Source organism: Chlorocebus sabaeus, chromosome 27 (assembly GCF_047675955.1).
Source record: "Chlorocebus sabaeus isolate Y175 chromosome 27, mChlSab1.0.hap1, whole genome shotgun sequence".
NCBI classification, from domain to species: domain Eukaryota; kingdom Metazoa; phylum Chordata; class Mammalia; order Primates; family Cercopithecidae; genus Chlorocebus; species Chlorocebus sabaeus.
Window position 1 is genome coordinate 14,294,446 of NC_132930.1, and position 19,670 is coordinate 14,314,115.

A 19,670-nucleotide genomic window follows, 5' to 3' on the forward strand; every position below is an offset into this window, starting at 1 on the left:
TCTATTGAAGAGTAGGTTGACTAGGGTTAACAATATTATGTTGTACATTTCAAAATAGCTAGAAGAGAGAATTTTGAATATTCTCACCCCAAATAAATAAATCTATGAGGTGATAGATATGCTAAATACTCTGATTTGATTTTAAGTATTGTATACACGTAACACAATATCACACTGTACTCCACAAATATATATAATTATTGTATGTCCACTAAAATAATTTTTTAAATTAAAACAATACAAAGGTTAAGGAGAGTATATTCTCTTTATTTATACTAGACACGGCCTCTCTTTGGGGAAACTTAGGTCTAGGAGAATATACACCTGATGGGTTGAAGAAGGTTTTTTATTAGTAGCAGTTAGGTCTATCATTGGGTAGTTACAGTAACAGCAGGAAACTAAGATAGTTACCAAGAAAACAAAGTGACAAGAAAAACCTTAGACACCTGGCATGCATTAAGACCCTGCCATATGGGCATTCCCAGTATCATCACGGGGCTAAAGTCCTGGTTCGGCAGATGAGGTCACAAGTCCTTTAAACGTCAATTTACATATGGCCATTTTCACTTTGCAGGATTTTCTCTTTCAACCACTCCAGAAATTTTACATTCAATATCAAGTAATTTATCTTATTTATTCATAAGAATTGTCTTGTTACCTACATAATAATGATTAATATTCAGGAATTTTATTGCATTAAGGGGCTGGTATGCAAAATATATGATTGGGAACATGTATGGCAAAATCTACCCCAATGTGGTCTTTAAATTATATTTCAAAGAGCAAATCTCCACCCAATCTCCTTCCTTCCTTTTTGTGTATCATATTGTTTTAAAATGTTGTGACTAAATCTAGAAAAATGAAACATTATTTCTGCAATGTAAATGTTGACAATGATCTTTCTTATTGAAATCTCTGCAATTTCAGATTAACGCTTCAGTTAATAATATCTTTGAGTAGAAGAAAAGATTCTTGGAGAATGGAGCTTCCGAAGGTTACGAGTATTATTTTTTAATATGTCTCAGCCTTTCTGAATTCTCCTGGCAATCACTGTAATATAAAATACGGATTTAACAAACAGAAACAGAAGCTCAAACTCATTTTTTCTTTTTATATTAGTTCTGCCAAGTCCTTGATGCCTGCTATGGGAAAAAAATCTGTATGTTTTTCTTGTAAAAGCTAGCAGTTCAGTCCATTCCCTCAGAAGCCTTTGTTATTCTGTAGACACAATTTCTCATAGGATAAAAGATGAAACTAATATTTCATCACAATATTACAACATAATTTTAATCATTCTAAATAGGTTGGTGGTGCTGGAGAATGGAAGAATAAAAGCTTAAACGTTAAAGAATTTTGTACCTTAACCTCTTGTTCCTTGAAAATTGAATGCATCTTTTTTTGCCTCATTAGGGTTTCATCCATTCATCCATTTATTCACTTGTTCTTACTTTCTGAGAAACATTGATTGAACATCTTCTACATGTTATCTCCACCCTGGATGCTCCCGAAACAAAGAAGGTAAGTACTTAACTACAAAGAGCTCAATGCAATCATTTCTAATAAAGAACTATGAAAAAAAATTGCTACCACAACCTGGAGGAGCCGTAAAGCAGGCCTTGTGGATGGAGCCAGATTTTCCTATATGGTAACAAAAGAGCTACAAAAGCTTCTCTTTCCTATGTGCAACTACCATCCCTATTCAGTAAAGACACTTAATTGTCTAATGGTGCAAGCTCTCAAAGTGAATATGAAGAAGTCATTAACAACAGAGATTAGAATAAACTAAAAACAAAAATAGTAAATTCAGAAATATTTCTTTAATCCTTGCATGAAAGCATATTTGATATTATAATCATGAAATAAATCAAATCATATTTCCCCACAACCCACATTATGTTCCTTCAGTTAGACAGATACTTAGTAGATGTGGTCATTAACAGTTATTACTTTAAAAACATACTACATTTGCATTTAACAGATGTTTAGTGAGTGCCAAGTGTTGAAGATATCATTTTGAAAATTAACATTTATGACGGGAGATTCATAAATTGTTGTTTCAGCTAGAAAGTGAATCTCTTCTAGATAATTGATAAAGCTTAGAAAACACATATGTGACTTTTGTACCCAAAGATCAAATTGGGTTTTCTTCTATTTTCTATTTCTTGTGCCTACGTAATATTTCTCCCTAAACTTCATGGTATTGACATAGGATATTTCAGCCTTTAGGTGTTCATAGACTCCTGAACTAATGAGACTTAACTTGGTCAACTGGCCTTTTATTTTTTCAAGTTGATACTCTTCACCATAATGTACTCAGTAGAATAGAGGTGCCAATCCACCTAAAGATAATAAAAGTAACTGTTCTTTTGTACATTTTTACATAAATTAATATGGTGATTAAAAATAAACATGGTGATTATAAACACACAAGCCCACATTAAGAGACTATGAATAAGGTTGATATATTTCACACTGTGCTATGTTGTAATATTTTAAAATGGTCTTTAGGGGCTCTGGGGCCAGAGCACATCCTTATAAGTTAGTCTGCTGATATTTTTCCCTAAAGGATTTGATGTTCCTGCTGTCCTTCATCCTAGATAACTAAGACCTTGAGTTGGCAAGCTTTTTTAAAAGCTGGAGGGTAAACTTGCTCTATAGGTCTTGGTGGAAGCAGGAGATAGAGAAGAGAATGGAAACCTTCCAGACTCTAAGTGGTTTTAGATGTTAAGGGGTGGGAGGGATACTGTGATCTTCCCTAAGCGACATAGAAATGATAGAACCCAAAGAACTGGTCCAGTAAGAGATCCCAAGGCAGATCTGGAATTGGCAGTAGTTTTTGCTTAATTTATTATTCTCCCACACCATTTTACCCACCTTCTGTTTCCTTAAAGTCAACATAGCTTCAGTTTGACTATGGAAAGCTGGAAATGCGATGGTTCCCGTGCACTGAATTTCTGCTCCAGATACCAGATGGGGGCATGACAATTGTGACTGGAGAGGGTGCAGGGGTCATCTTATCCACCACATCAGAAGCTGAGGTTAGGATTGTCAGGCCTCTGAGCCCAAGCCTGCGTACACATCCAGATGGCTTGAAGTAACTGAAGAATCACAAAAGAAGTGAAAATGGTTGGTTCCTGCCTTTACTGATGACATTACCTTGTGAAATTCCATCTCCTGGCTCAGAAGCTCCCCCCCTGAGCACCTTGTGGCCCCCACACTTGCCCTCCAGAGAATCCCCTTTGACTGTAATTTTCCATTACCTACACACATCCTATAAAACGGCCCCACCCCATCTCCCTTCGCTGACTCTTTTTTTGGACTCAGCCCGCCTGCACCCAGGTGAAATAAACAGCCTTGTTGCTCACACAAAACCTGTTTGGTGGTCTCTTCACAAGGACGCGTGTGACAAGGATACTGTGGCAAGAGATGAAAAGTGAAGTGACGTGAAGAAACTTCATCCTGAATTCAACTAAAGCCCTGGAATACTTGTTCAAATAACCAGGAGACAACTTGAGGTTAAGCTATCTTGAATTTAACCTGTTTAGCTCAGCCAATACAATTATGAAATAAAAAGTTAACAGTCTACTATTTTGTAGTCCCTGGATAAAGAGGCCTGAATGGTATCCTCTAAAGTTATGCGGAGTACTATCTGCATAGATCTAGTCAATGACCTTGCCAAGTAGCAGCATTAGGTTTCCAGCCTTATGTACATCAATTCTTCTTTATATGCAGTAGTTAATTTAATGCACTATATATCTTATTGCTAACTCCTTGGGAAACATTTGAAGTTAGTTATTTTCCATTCTCCTATTGACAATCTGTCTTCACAAGTCACATAGAGCTGTTACAAACACAAATCATTTGGCATATACAATCCAAATTAAGTATACATTTGGCCTGTGTTGATATTTCATGGTATATTTTATTTTCCATTTTCTTATTTTCATTTTCTCTTTTATTACCTTCTGATGGCACTGAAATGCCTAAAGAAGTAGATAAATATCTTGTTCTAACTTTGCTGATTAAAAAGAAAACAGTTAAGCCTTGTACATTTCACAGTAATGAAGAAAGGTTCATAAACATTTTATCAGGTCTGAAAATTTGTCACCAGATGTATGTGGAACCTGTCTTGGTGAACCTGCCTTCGTGCAAATTTGAAATGTCTTATTAAACTTAAAAATAAACATTGTCTGTTTCTTATTTATTAATAGTGAATGTAGTTTTGTTTTATGATTCAAGTTTTCTTTAGAAAGTGGCTTTCTAATTGCACAGGAGACAAGCATTAATTCTACTGGGACTTTATATCAAAATGCTTCATTTCTGAGTGGATGATGTTTTTTGTGTGTGCATCTTGTGCCTATTTTTTACGTTAGTGTTGTAATCTATCTTTTCCTGAATTTGATAGAGGAAGCTGGCAATTAAGAATCTAATTTTGTATTTGCTTTTGCCAAAGCTTCCTTCCATTTCAACCCGTGAATTTTTTTTTTTTGAAATGGAGTCTCTGTCACCCAGGCTGGAGTGCAGCGGCATGATCTCAGTTCACTGCAACCTCCACCCTCCGAGTTCAACCAATTCTCCTGGTTCAGTCTCCCAAGTAGCTGGGATTACAGGCGCCTGCCACCGCGCCTGGCTAATTTTTTGTATTTTTAATAGAGATGGGGTTTCACCATCTTGGCTAGGTTGGTCTTGAACTCCTGACCCTGTGATCCACCCACCTTGCCCTCACAAAGTGCTGGATTACAGGTGTGAGCCACCGCACCCAGCCGAAGTTTTTAACTTAACACACCCCAACCCACAACCCCATGCCAAACATTTTTGTTTCTCTGGGTTTTCTTAACCTTAGCATGTTTAAATGAGTAACCATGCATGTTCATTATACAAAACTTGTACCCCTTCTGGTAGATGTCCAAATGGAAGCTGGATATTCCTATCTTTTGCTTGTCAGGGTAACTTCCAGATGACTGGTCACTTCATATTTTCTTCCCTGAACACTTGTCTTTTTTTTCCTAATTTAAAATTATTTTGACCTTTTGAAAGTCTAATTTGCTTACTCTAAAAAAATAAACAATTCTGCCTTGGGCTTTGAACTGCTTTTAATTGTACCTTTTGATTTTTCCATTAATGTTTTTAATCCTCCTCAACTCCAAATACTTAACAAAATTGTAATAACCTAGATATTGTTAACCATCAAAGCCCTATTTAATTATTCATTTGACCTCCACTTCCCTCTGTCTTTGCCATTCACCCATTCTAAAGTACATTTTAGACACTTCAGAATTTAGAGTCCGCTCATTTCAATCTGTTTATATTCTTCCTACACTGTCTACATACAGCTAGAAACTAATGACATAACCTTGCAAATGAGAAAACTACATAATGAAAACTAAAATGTCCTGTCACATCCTCTGGTGAATTACTCACCTAGATAGCTATAAATAGCATTGTTAAAATGACCTATGGTATTTCCTTCTATTGGGAGCTCTAGAGGCTTTTCGTGTATGCAATTGAAAAATAATTGTGTTCTTTACAATTCTACATTCCAGATTGTTCTGACTGCTAATATTAGAAAGAAAATAAAATTTCTTGGTAATGCACTTCTCAAAAACATGAATTCAGAATATAGCATGGGTTAGCAATTAACAATTTGGCTATCTACTTTCTTTAATATTAAAATAACAGAACCCCTCATTTTACATGAGTAAAATATTTTTGTACACTGCCTCTAGTATTAAGGTTTCATCTTTACTTAGAGCACAGTTAACTCACTGTAAATGTGCAATTACATGCATCATTCTCATTTTTTAAATTTTCAGAATGATTATGATAAAGTTGTAACATAAGTTGTAAATGAAGTAGAAAAAGAAAGATAAACTACAGGTCAATCTCTCAGTCCATAAAATTGATACAATTTACTTTTAAATCTTGTCTTTTACCCTAGACTCTTAGTATATGTAAATGAAAAATATTCTAAAATATCAGATGAAGGCCCTTTGATATTTCTATGATGGCAGTCTCATAATTATCACCCCCACTGGCACCCAAACAGTACACCAAAGGCCAGTGCTGCTTCAGGGAAACGTGGCTCCTGCCCAGACTGAAGTCATCATTGCTTAGTGTGGTGCCTGAAAGCTGACCTCATAGAGTCTTTAGCAAAACAAGCAAAACAATATTTTTGAAAGTCATGCTTTCTTAAGAAAGAAGTCTTCTAAACTCCAAAAATTCCTCTTTAATATATCTAGTCAAACATACTTTACTTTAATCATACAGTCTCACCATAGGAAGTGTGATGACAAGGGCAGTCTTGATTTCAGTCAAAATTTTGTTCAGTCGTTCTTTCTGTTTAGCATTTGCCCTTCTTTATACTTTCAACGCTATTCCGTTTTCAAGACTAATTTATATATTTACTTTAACTATACGGATGGATAAGGAAGATAATGTAAATGAAGATTCTATGAAACATGAATTCATGATTAAAAGCTCTTCTATTGTTGAAAAGAAGAGTAAAAAATGGCGGAACAAAAGGTCAGATGTGGGTGTCCCTGGTGTCAGCCTCACCTGGTGATCAGCCTGATGGGAGAGAATGGTAGACATAGTCAAATAGGTTTAATGTAAAAAATTAATGTATGTGTGTTTTCAGGTGAAAAAAAATAAAAATAAATAATTTTTTTTTTTTTTTAAAGCCTCCAGGCTTGCTCCTTGCTTTATTTTCCATATCCTGGGAAAGTTGCTAAACCTTTGGAAAACTTATTTACTCAGCATGATGCCACAGTCCCCCCGGTGTCCATCCTGTGTTAGATTCACAGTGACTGAGAGAGTGTCCTAGATTCCCTACAACCTACATATGACGTAATGCATTCTCATATGCCTAATGATACATTTAGAAATGACATAATATTTTCTTTTTTTAGTAGAGAGGGAGTTTCACCATGTTAGCCAGGATGGTCTCGATCTCCTGACCTCGTGATCCATCCGTTTAGGCCTCTCAAAGTGCTGGGATTACAGGCTTGAGCCACCACGCCGGAGGCTGAGGCAGGAGAATGGCGTAAACCTGGGAGGCGGAGCTTGCAGTGAGCTGAGATCGGGCCACTGCACTCCAGCCTGGGCGACAGAGCGAGACTCCGTCACAATAAACCAACGGGCTGAGTAAGTACAGTGTCAAAGCAAGGAAGTCTCCAAAACTAATTGAGGGATGACCAATGTTGGCAGTAGAGACCAAAGTCATTCAACCACACAAGAGACTTAAATATGGTTCCAGGATTCTTCCTGCCACCATGAAAACACCCAATGCTATCTTGAAAACAACCAAAACAGAGACTTAAAAGAGAGACAGCACTAGTAGGAAATTTGGTTTTTGATTAGACTAACATCCTAGCATTTGGTTGGAGATTTTTTTCCTGTACTATTCATTTTATCATATCAATATCATGCATGTACACATAAACACACACACAAACACACATCCATCTTAACAGAGGCTTAGTTGGTTTTAAAATACAAACAAATAATGTTCATGGTATAAAGAAATTTTAGAAAATATCTGGTCCAGCCTGCATTTTTTTAACTATACATGGACAATTGAAGATGATCTAGAAGTTAAAGGAATTGCTAAAGGTCACATAATTAGTAAACAAACAACCAAAATCCTAAGAGTTTATGTTTTTTTACACACAAAAGAGTTCATTAAAGTCACTTGTTTTTCATCATTTCAAATACAGAACTAATTGATTCGTTGTCTTATCTACCAGAAAAAATATTTAATTACATGATGAGTCAGCATTATTATGAGTAATTTGGATGGAAAGTTAAATATATCCATGTTCTTTGCCATTGAGTTTACAATTGTTAGAAATGTAAACGAAAAACAAATAAGAACACATTATTTTCATAAAAGAAAGGGAGAAAATGCATGTATAAATGATTGGAATCCAAAATTGCTTATCAGTTTATTACAGATTACAGTATAACTGGGGTGTCACAGACCCTGCCAATTGTTGAGTACAACTCTGTAAATTTACAATCTAAAACTCAATTTGACTAAAAGATTCCCCTCACTTCTGATGTTCTTTATCCCAAATACTCCTGAGAATCTTCAGTGATACTTAGATAAATTAATTAAATGAAGAGACTTTAAACTTTCCCAGTAGAAGATCCTAGGTAAAACCATTTTCTCTCTTAAAATTGCTGGGCCAGAGATGTGGCATTGAGAATGTCTCATGGAATCAGAGCTGCCTCCTGCTACACTGCAGTCCTTTTCTCCAGGATCACTGCTCTTGTCAACCCTCTGCTGTCTTTCCTGCTTTGCTGTGTGGTGTTAATGCATTGCCCAGGCTGCTGCCATCCCCATCAAAAGAGATATGACCTCTAGACTGTCGTCTCCACTGGTCTAGTGTTCTGCTATGCATCCGGGGAAAAAGCTTTTCTGCTTTGTGTCTAGCCTTCTATAAGCAAGGCCTTTTGTTTATATTAGAATTCATGCATTAAAAGAATATAGAAATACATCAAACATCCATCCAACTTCTTGCTTAAGTCTAATAAAAATTGTTTTGTGATTTTATTTTTGCATTGTTTTATACTTTCACTTCTTTTATTTGTATTTTATCGTGTACATTTTTTAATCACTTTGTGCAGAAGCAAGGAATGGTTTTATTCTTGTTTTGTAAAGGATGACATTTTGAATGAGAGTGCTCTAGTTCACAGTGTTAGTGACAAGGTTGAAATGAGAATACACGTCTCCTGGCTTTAATCTTCTGGCATTTTCATAACCATGCATCATTTAATACTTTCAATCAGCATTATGGGCAAAGACTCTCGACAAATGTCTTCATGTATATGTAATACTAAATAATTTAAACACAATTTCTTCCCCAAATAGACTTTTTAAAATAAAAAATATTCATTCATTCAAGTAACAAATCATGGGCACCCTCTATCTTAACAGGAGGGTATAGAGCAGGTTTGGGTTATTTGTGACCCAGAAATGCCCTACATTTACACAGACATAGTGCCCTTAAGCCCTATACTGTTGCACCGATGAACCTGCTTCCAAAAGTCTTACTCATCTGTCAGGATTTTCTCTCAAGAGTCCTATATTTTTTCCTATACCGATGGAGGAGGAAGTGTAAATTAAGGCATCCAGATTGGGATCAGGAAAATCTTTTCCTCTCCAGTTCTAATATAGTGTTATGCATAGAGTAGGTTCAAAAAATCTATTGAAAAAATAATGCAGAAAGTTGATCAAACATAACTTCACACAAATTATGGATAAGATTTGATTTTTTTTTCCAAATGATCTTCTGGGAGCCAGGAAATTCAGGAGATATTCTTGTAAGTTAAGAAATTTTTTCTCTGGGTTTACAAATATAAAATTATTCTACCTAGAGAAAATAGATTAAATCCAGGTGAGGGTGGGGATATAATTATTTTATTACCTGGTATCCTATTACAATCTTAACGTATTTCCAGGAAGACTAGATTGTTTTATATGAAATGTACACAGAGCTAGAATAGTTTTATAGAAAATGGCAATTACTTTTCTAATACCCCTGAAACCAGATGTCATTCAGAATGTAAAATTTTCAGGTTTGTAAAAAATAATAAGGTTCATACATTAAATACACATGGTACCTGCTGAACGGTCTAAGATAGCAATGCCAAAATCAAATCCAGAAATATTTTTGGAAGCGAAATGTATCACCATCTCCTATAAGCAGGAAGTGAAGATTATAAATTGTCTCATGTCATTTCAAACAGTCTTTGCTACCAAAAGAGCAAAGGACAGATGAAGTTGTTACCAAGTGAATGGCAAATCTTTTTGGTTTTCAAAACTTTTAGGATTTTGGAAAAGAATAAGTGATTGTGGCTGACAAGTAATTGCAGCAGATGTTGCTTTATCTGTTATCTCTGAAGATAACTGAGAATTATAAGAACTCCATTCTGACTTCCAGATTAGGAACAGATACAGGTACCTATGGTCAACATGAGTAATATTGGCAGAAGTTGCCAAATACAGTTGGATTACAATGCACAGCTGGGTAAATAATCATAAATATTTCTTCTTTGATTGACTCCTAACATGTGATGTTGTCTCAGTTTTACGGCAATGTCACCAGCTGCTCCTTCACATTCTCCTTTGCTCTTGCCTCATTTTCTTAACTGCTCAGTACTGAAGAGCTACAGTACTTGGACATACTCCTTTTTGGAATGCGCCTGCTCTACTGATAATCTCATTCAGTCTGAAGACTTTAAAGCCATATAAATGCTTTCTAATTTATTCTGTACCTGAGACTTCTCTGAACTACAGACCCATTAATACCGCTGTCTTCTCTACATCTCCACTTGAATGATGTATGAGCATCCTCAGGCATAACATATTCAAACTGAATATTTATTATCCCACAAAATCCACTCCCTCTTGCAGCCTTCCAAAATGTTTTCATGGTTGTTCCAGATACAAATAGTTACTCCATTCTTTTAGCCATCTTATTATTCACACATCACTATCATCTTATACTATAATTTGTTTGTATCTTTCTCCTATTAGTGTTTTCTCCTATATGTGTTTCACGAAGATTGGAAGCATGACTTACAATGTTGGAATTTAATTTTGTTCAACATTATTTGAGATAGATTATTTGATGATCAAACTGCTATTCTTAACAATGGCATGCCCTAACATTATTGCTTGCCAAGATTAGAGGATCTGTAGCCACACAAAAGAAAGATCCAACATATATCATGGCATCATTAGAACAGTATTCTTATTTTGATTTTCTCAAAATATGTTCCTCATAAATATAGTCCTATGAGCCTCTCCCACCAAAAGTATTTTATAGTCATTCAAGTATGTAACAGGTGGCACATATAGAATAGTCTCTTCTTTGAGGTTCACAATCTCAGTTTCTGACAATCTTTAAGTAAAGTTGTTTTATCTAGAATTTTCCAGTTATTCAACAATGGAACACTTTTTTTGCATAATGTCTATTAGCACATTATTAAAACTAGTATTTTTTTCTTATAGTTTTTGGAGATGCTTCTCTAACCTACTTAAACTTATGTTAAAAGATAAAGACCTAAAGGGATACTCCCTGAACTAAACAGAGGCCTAGTTAAATGTTGTCATTCATTATCTTTCCTTTGAATGTTTAAGTAAGTTGTCCAGGCCTGACATAGGGATGACATCTAGCAGGCCTATGTGCAACTTCCTAGAAGTCTTTTTAAGGGGAAATATCTTTGTCTACTTCAAATAAATAGATACCAAATGGCTGCTGTCCATAACTATACTAGCTGCTGGCTGAGCTAGAGAACCTAGAGAAACATGAGATTCCAAGATTCCTCATGATAGAGTTGTACAGCATGACTAAAATTAAAAGCAGCAGCAGGCCAAGCACTTAATTCCAGTGCAGGTCCAGGGAAGGCATATTTATCTGGACTGTAGGTGACTCCAGGGTATTTAGAGATCTTCTCCTGCTCAAGTCAATAGGACAGATGCTTTGGGTGTCAAGTTAGAGCTGGTTGCCTGAAAGCTCCAGGTAGACTGAGAGCATACTCATAAAAATAGGTGCTATAATTGGAATGTATTTGTTCCTTGCAAAATTCATACTGAAAGTTAATCCCCAAAGCAACAGTATTGAGACGCTGATCTGCCCTCATGAATGGAATAAGTTGCCCTCATAAAAGGGCTTGGTGGATGGAGTTCACTGTTTTCCACCCCTTCTGTCTCTTCAGCCATGTGAGGACACAGCATTCCACCCCTCCAGAGGGTGCAGCAATAAGGAACCATCCGAGAAGCGGAGACCAGGCCCTCATCAGACACCAAACCAACTAGTGCCTTTATTTTAAACTCATGGCCTCCAGCTCTGAGATACATGAATTTCTGTCCTTTATAAATTGCCCATTCTGTGGTATTTTTATAGAAGTACAAACTGACTAAGGCAATAGGAGAACAACTGCCTGTCTATTGTCAGTGCAACAAAAGCACGTTCAAAAGTTTAGTGTCATAATACTTCATACAAGCAACATTCAGGAAGCCACATTATAAGACAAAAATGTCATGTTTCATCCTGGTGAGCCTAAGGTGAACTTTTTATTATCATCACCTCATTATAAAAGTAGAAAAGATTACACTGCCAAAACCACACCCGTTGAGCTAAGTACCCCAAGTCAACTTTTTCACTTATGTAATATCATCTGGTTCAAAGGAATATTACTTAACAACTTTGATGTGTTACTGAACTACATAGAAACAGGCAAAGTTTAAGAAAACTGATCATGTACAGATGATGTTAATTACATGCACTCTTCCAGAAGGCTCTTTTTCTTATTTACCCATTAAATTGCTAATATTTGACTCTCAGAATTACAGCCTTTTTTTCCAAGAGACTTTATTGCTTCCAACGCCTGGTACAAGGCCAGAATCATTATTGTACCTTTCTAGTCTCAGACTGGATGTTTTGTTCGAGTCCTAGATTTACCTTTTTTCAGCACCTATAAATAAGGACTATCTTTGTAGCTACATTCACCATCCCTCAAGTGGCTGTCCCTCTGGACTCTTGCTTTAGAAAGTTTGCTGTGACTTTGTACAGTCTTAAATCTACTATTCTTAACCTTTTGTTTCCTGTTTTTCCTCAGTCCCAACATTCTGAATTCTTTGTCTTTGTCACTGTATTTAAGAATCTCTTTGTTTTGAAAGGACTCTTCTCCCAGCACCAAATCTGAATCACTGATTTCTGACTTCATGCATTCCAATTCCTTCTCTACCCTTTTTGTTCCTCTTAATAATTCATAATTTGAACACAAAATATACTCTTTTCTACTGACATCAATAAAATGCTATTTTCTAGAACATCTCATGTAGATCCTTTTCCTCATTACAATATGGAATTTAATATAAGTACATATTTGCATGTTAGGACTATCATTTCTCCTTCCTTTATATTTGTTGACATTAATAAGCATCCTATGGAAAAAGATCTGTAATATATGACCTTTCAGAAGCAGCAGTTATAAATTCTTCTATATGTCTCTTGATCTGCAACTGACATTTAGCTAATTGACATACTGAAATTAAAAATTGCGTTAGTAAAATTAAAAATATTCAAGATAGGTAGATTAAGATAGTATGGAGATGCTACAAGCTCTTTAATAAGCATATTATTTTTTAAAATAGTGAGGTCTGTAATCTGGACTTTTAAGGAGTACAAACAGTGAGGTCTGTAATCTGGATTTTTAAGGAGGTTTGATCCCTAATTGGGTCTGTGACCAACACTGGTTTAGGAGGCTTTCTAATAGCATGATTACCAATTAAGGAATTTAAAATCCTGCCTGTAGAACGTTATTGGGTTTGCCCCAATTGAACAATTCTATATAATCCATCATTAGATGACCTAAAAAGGAAGACAGAGAGAGAGAAAGGGAGCGAGAAAGAGTGTGTGTGTTAAGACTTCATTAAACTCACAGAACAGGTTGAGTGACCAGGTTGAACGTTTGCTTACCAATAAAATGTGTACTAGATAGCTTTGTGATTGATGCAATTTGTGTATTAAATGGCTTAGTGATTGATGAATTTGCTCTTGCACCTTGCTCTTATACCTGGAATGAGGTTTGAGGGAAGAAGCTAATCCTTTCCTTAAGCATCTTTGGGAGTTTGTCATTATCTGCCAAAAATAACATAAGTGTTGTGAAGGCCAAACTATCTTAAGTTGGTTTACAACACCTTACTTTTATATTTTATACATAAAACAAAAGAATACAAAATTGGGATATTGTCTGTAGTCCATTCTCAAGCTATCATCACATTTTCTTGGTGGGTGAAAAAAGGAGGAGGAATATTTTCACAAGCACAGTTTCAAAGTTTCTAATTTATGTAAGGGCTCTAAAGTTTTCCAAACTATATAAAAATTTTAATACCAAAATAGTTTTTAAAATAAATAAATTATGCATAAAATATATTCCTGGCATGCAACTAGTAACTGGTAAGCTTTTTAAAATTAAGCTTTTCATTTGAAAGTGATTACACATTTACATGAAGTTGTAATAAATCATAGAGAGAGATACTATGTACTCTATGTCTAGTTTCTCGCAGTGGTAACATCTTGCAAAACTGTAGTATAATATCAAACCAGGATACTGACATTGATACTAATGTAGTCAAGATACAGAACAATCTCATCACCACAAGTATTCTTCCAGTCACCTTTTTATAATCACAACCACTTCCCCACCACACCCCTTTTTCCAGTATTAACCCCTGAAAGTCACTAATACATTTTCATTCCTGTATATTGTCATTTTAAGAAAGTTACATAAATGGACTTATGCAGTATGTAACCTTTCGATATTGGCATTTTTCACTCATCATAATTCTTTGGAGACTCATCCAAGTTGTTGAGTGTATTGAATAGTTTGTTTCTTTCTTTTTCTGCTGAGTAAGTATTCCATATGGATATACTACCGTGTTTTCAAATTTTCACCTGCTGAAATGACATCTGGGTTGCATAAAGCTAAACATATGCATGCAGGTTTTTGCATGAACATAAGTCTTAATTTCTCTGGGATAAATTCCCAAGAGCATAATTGCTAAGGCATACGGTAGTTGTATGTTTAGTTTATTAAGAAATTGCCAACTGTTTTCCAGAGAAGCTGTACCATTTACATTCCTACCAGCAATGCATGAGTGATCTACTTTCTCCAGATCCTGACCACCATTTGTTTCTGTCACTATTCTTTATTTTAGTCAAACTGATATGTGTTGAGTGAGAATTCAGTGGTTTGAGTTTTCACTTTTCTAATGATGTCAAACACCTTTACATTTGCTTATTTGATATCTGTATATCCTCTTCAATAAATTGTCAGGTCATGTCTTCTTTCCATTTTTTAATTGCATTATTTAATTTTTACTCTTAAGATGAGTAAGTTATTTACATTTTCTGGATAACAGTCATTTGCAAATATAATGGTATTATAATTATGATTATATCACGATATTGTCATTAAGGTTTTTTCATCAGGTCATAATTAAATGAATGAGTGACAAATTTTCTCAGGTCTTTTTCCTGCATTCATTGATATGATCATATATAATTATCATGCATCAGGTCAGTAGTAATATTTTCCTCTTAGGCATTAATATAGTGAATTGCACTGATAAATTTTCAAATATTACTCCAGACTTGCATCCCTGGAATAAACTCCATTTAGCTAATACACACACACACACACATATACATATATATATACGTTTTGTGTGTGTATGTGTGTGTGTGACAGAGTCTTGCTCTTGTCACTCAGGCTGGAGTGCAATGGTGTGATCTCAGCTCACTGCATCTCTGCCTTCCAGGTCCAAGCAATTCTCCCGCCTCAGTCTCCCAAGTAGCTGGGATTACACCATCATGGTTGGCAAATTTTTTTTTTTTGAGACAGAGTCTCACTTTGTCGCCCAGGTTGGAGTGCAGTGGCGCGATCTCGGCTCACTGAAAGCTCCGCCTCCCGGGTTCATACCATTCTCCTGCCTCAGCCTTCTGAGTAGCTGGGACTATGCCTGGCTAATTTTTGTAATTTTAGTAGAGATGGGGTTTCACTATGTTGGCCAGACTGGTCTCTAACTCCTGACCTCTAGTGATCCACCTGCCTCGGCCTCCCAAAGTGCTGGGATTACAGGTGTGAGCCACCGCACCCGCCTATGGTATATATTTTTTATATACTTTGCTGAATTATATTTGCTTAGATTTTTTAGGGATCTTCATATTCATGGGGAATATGATAAATTGGGATGCATATAACTGTGCGTTAATATAGACTCATGTTAGTCATCTTTCATCATAGGATACTCATAATTTAGAAGGTCAAGGATTTGAATGACAATCTCATTTTTTGACTCTTACCTCTCACGTAGCTTTGTTACTTAGAATACAAATGCATGTTCTTTTCTTCACTGTGACTTTTTGAAATGTTTCCTCTAGATAGCTACAGTTGTTGTTCTTCGTTTCATTAGTGATACCATCACCACTGCAGGTTACTTTAGAATCACTGTCCTCCACACCATTGTGTTTGAAGTCCTCCTCCATCCCTCTTCTCCTATTGACCCTAAAGCTCAAGGGATATCATATCTCCCAGTTGAATATTGGCATTCAATTAGTGTAAGAAATTCTTTTCATTGAGATAATCTACTTATATTAAACCCTACATTTATCTGTTTTTTGTTTGTTTTTGTTGTTGTTGTTTTGAAAAAAGAATTAAGCTGTGCCAAAGGACATTTGAGTGGCTCACTACATGCTCAAATAAAAGGAGAATACGCATTACAAATCCTGTGGAGACAGCTTAGAGAGCGCTCCCTGCCTTCCAGAGAGGCAGTATTACCAGTAACAAACAAACAAAAACAGCAAAATGAGACTGCCAAGTTGCCATTTCTGTTTGTACACAGTTTATAACATAATTGGTACCTTTTGGAGCTGATGCATCAAGCAGCACATATATTTCAGCCCTGGGTTGCAATTCATCAGCTCATCATAACTAAATTGAATCTTCTTTTAAGTTTTTTGTGCTAGAAAGAATAAGGAAAATTTGGTAATGAAAAGTAAATGTCTTCCCAATAGTTTAATGGGTTAAAAAATTGTGAGAATTACTAAATGAATTAGACTAGCACGAATTGACTTAAAAGAAGAAATCAAATCACCAACAGTAAAATTGGAAAACTTTAGAAACTACTTAAAGAAATAAACAAGACTAATATATTTTAATGTCTACCAGTGACATATGATATTTTTTTGAGTTTTTTTGTAAGAAGAAAAAAGATAAAAGAGTTTGTATTATTAGAGAGTAAGTAAATTATATTTTTAATAGATATTGAATAAATGTTAGCTGAAATTACTCCAGAGACATGGAATCATAGTGAGAAATGGCATTCTGTGATTTTCTTTGCCCGATTTTCAATTAGGAAACACGAGTTTGTATTTCAACTCCTCTGCATAGCTCTCTCTGGGTTTCCTGTGTGAGGCAAGCAGAAAAGGATTCTGAAATTGTCTACTCAGAGGTCATCGAAATAGTCCTCCTTTTACTTATTTCATATGTTGGCTTTATTTTTTATTTGAAGAGACAGCCGTCCTACAATTTTTGCAGATATGTATCAGGTAGGTTGAAATTACAACTGAAATTGAATTAAAAATACATTATAAGCCTTACTTCCCCATGATTTTTTGCCATAGACCATAATGAAAGTGGTCTAGCACAGTGCTCTTCACATAGTTATGAGAAACTAGAGTGTGGACTTTCATTATGTATTCTCCAAGTATCTGCTCTAGCAAAGAAGTGTATTAAATCTCTAGGAAAGTCATTGAAGTTTAAATTTATGGACAGACTTAGCCCATAAAATTGGGATGATACACAAACATATTTAGTCATACTGCCAAATCAACCAACACTATGAAGTAATTCAACATGCCTTTAAAAACACATTTCCTTCACTGCAGAGTAAATGTATCTATGACTTACAGCCTAACAAATAATGGGACTTTAAAATACTTATATATGTCATCTTGGATGTGAAATACACTACATCAGACCTGATCTATGCAGTGGACTTTTTCACTGAATATGGATCCAGGCACAATTTTTCTTGTCCTTAATTTATATGTAAAATCATGATCTGGAACTAATATATTAAAATATATTTTTAAGTTCTTCTGAATAACTTAATGTATTTTAACTCGATTCTGTACTCTCTGATTTTATTGTAGCAATATCATTTGCATTATCTACTTTTCCATGAGTGGTAGCATATCATGTGAAATAGATGCAGCAAGAATGTTCATTATAGTTATATCTAACAAGATATGATGTATATAATGTAGATATTTTTATAATTATAAAATTCAACAGGGAACGTGTATTGAAATCCATGATCTTTCTGTAAGTTGCAAAGCTAAATATTGTAAAATAATATGTGTGATAAAAAGTGAATTAATTTTGAGTGCATATTCTGTACCAGACTCTGGGATAAATGCTTTAAATATGAACTCACTTAAATCACTTAACCAGCTGCTAGCATAAAAATTATTATCCCCATTTTAGAAAGAAGAAAATTGGGATTTCAATAGGTTAAATAACTGATCCAACAACAACAGTTAGCATCTTATACCTCATTTATTTACTTTAAAGTAGTTTGTGAGTTCTACGGGCACACCACCCTGCTCAATCTTGTCTGAAATGGTTTATGAGATTGCACATGTAGAGAGATGAAAAAGAGTCTTCATGAAATTTTCTGGTATGTTTTAGATCCTGAGTTGAGAGACTGGTCTACACTGGTGATTTGGCTCAGAAATGTGCCTCTATGCAGATACAAGATTCAAAGATGGGCATGGAGAGATGGACTCTGCTTGAACTTAAATTGATAGTGAAGGGCTATAGAGCACTCTGTTTGCCCTATTTCCAAACACTGGATAAGCCTAGGTCTTTCTGATAAGAATTTTTAAATGGACATAATTGTGCATAGGTCTGCAAATAATAGACTAGCAATATCTTAAGGAAGTGTGGTCTTAACTATGCAAAAGAAAAGACGTAGTTTTAAAGTATATATTATTTAAAAACAAACAAAATTTTGGAAAACATTTAAAGTAAACTTAGTCTCCAAACTAACAGATGAAAGATTAAAAGAAAGAGAAACAGACAGAGATGGGAAGGAGAAAACTTAAAGAGAAAAAGAAATAATGAAATAAAATGAAATATCAAGAAGTAAAACTTGCAATGATGGTAAAAAACAAAATGGCATCTAGAAATCCAAGTCAGTGATGCATATCACATTGAGGCAAAAATAAAGAAGAAAACTATGAGAATTATGATAGGGGTGGAGAATAAAAAGATACAGATATGATGGACATTCCTGAAGAGAAAAAACAGAACAAGTGAAAAAGTAGCAACTATCAAAATCAAAATATCCTAGTCTGCTGATCAAAATTTCTTACCATTCACAAAGCAAAATCAATGGAAGAAATTAATGTCTAAATCCATCCTACATCTTGTCTTCTGCTGTTATTTAAGGGATAAATATCCCTTCATCTAGGCAGATAAAAATGATGCAATAATATGTTTAATTGCATGATTTTCATTAATGCTAAATTCAAGAAGGAAAGTTTTAAACTCTGAAGAGTACTGAAAGAAAAATTTGTGATCCAACAATTCTATACCCAATCAAGTTTTATTCATGTACATGACTAAGAAGATTTAAATCCTAAATGGCTAAATAGAATCTTTCATAAAATAAATATTTTATGAATGGTGATAACTTAATTGAGCCAGAATACAGCTGACTAGATTATCCTCTTCATCAAAATGTTTAGCAGATTTTTTTTTTTTTAAGAGAGAGGCAATTCCTAAAGAAAAATTGATATTTTAAATGAATTTGTGACAACAATCTCAAAATTAAAGTCCATTCTGCTTAATAAACTCCTGAGTTCATAGTACCAGTGTTTTACCTCTGCCAACACTACTAGAGCTATGAAAACTCAACAAAAGATTAAGAGAATGAGAAGACAGGACACACACTAGTAGAAAATATTTGCAAAAGACATTTGGTAAAGAACTATTATCCAAAATATACCAAAAAAAAACCTCCTAAAACTCCACAATAAGAAAACAAATAACACGATTTAAAAATGGGAAAAAGACCTGAACAACCTACT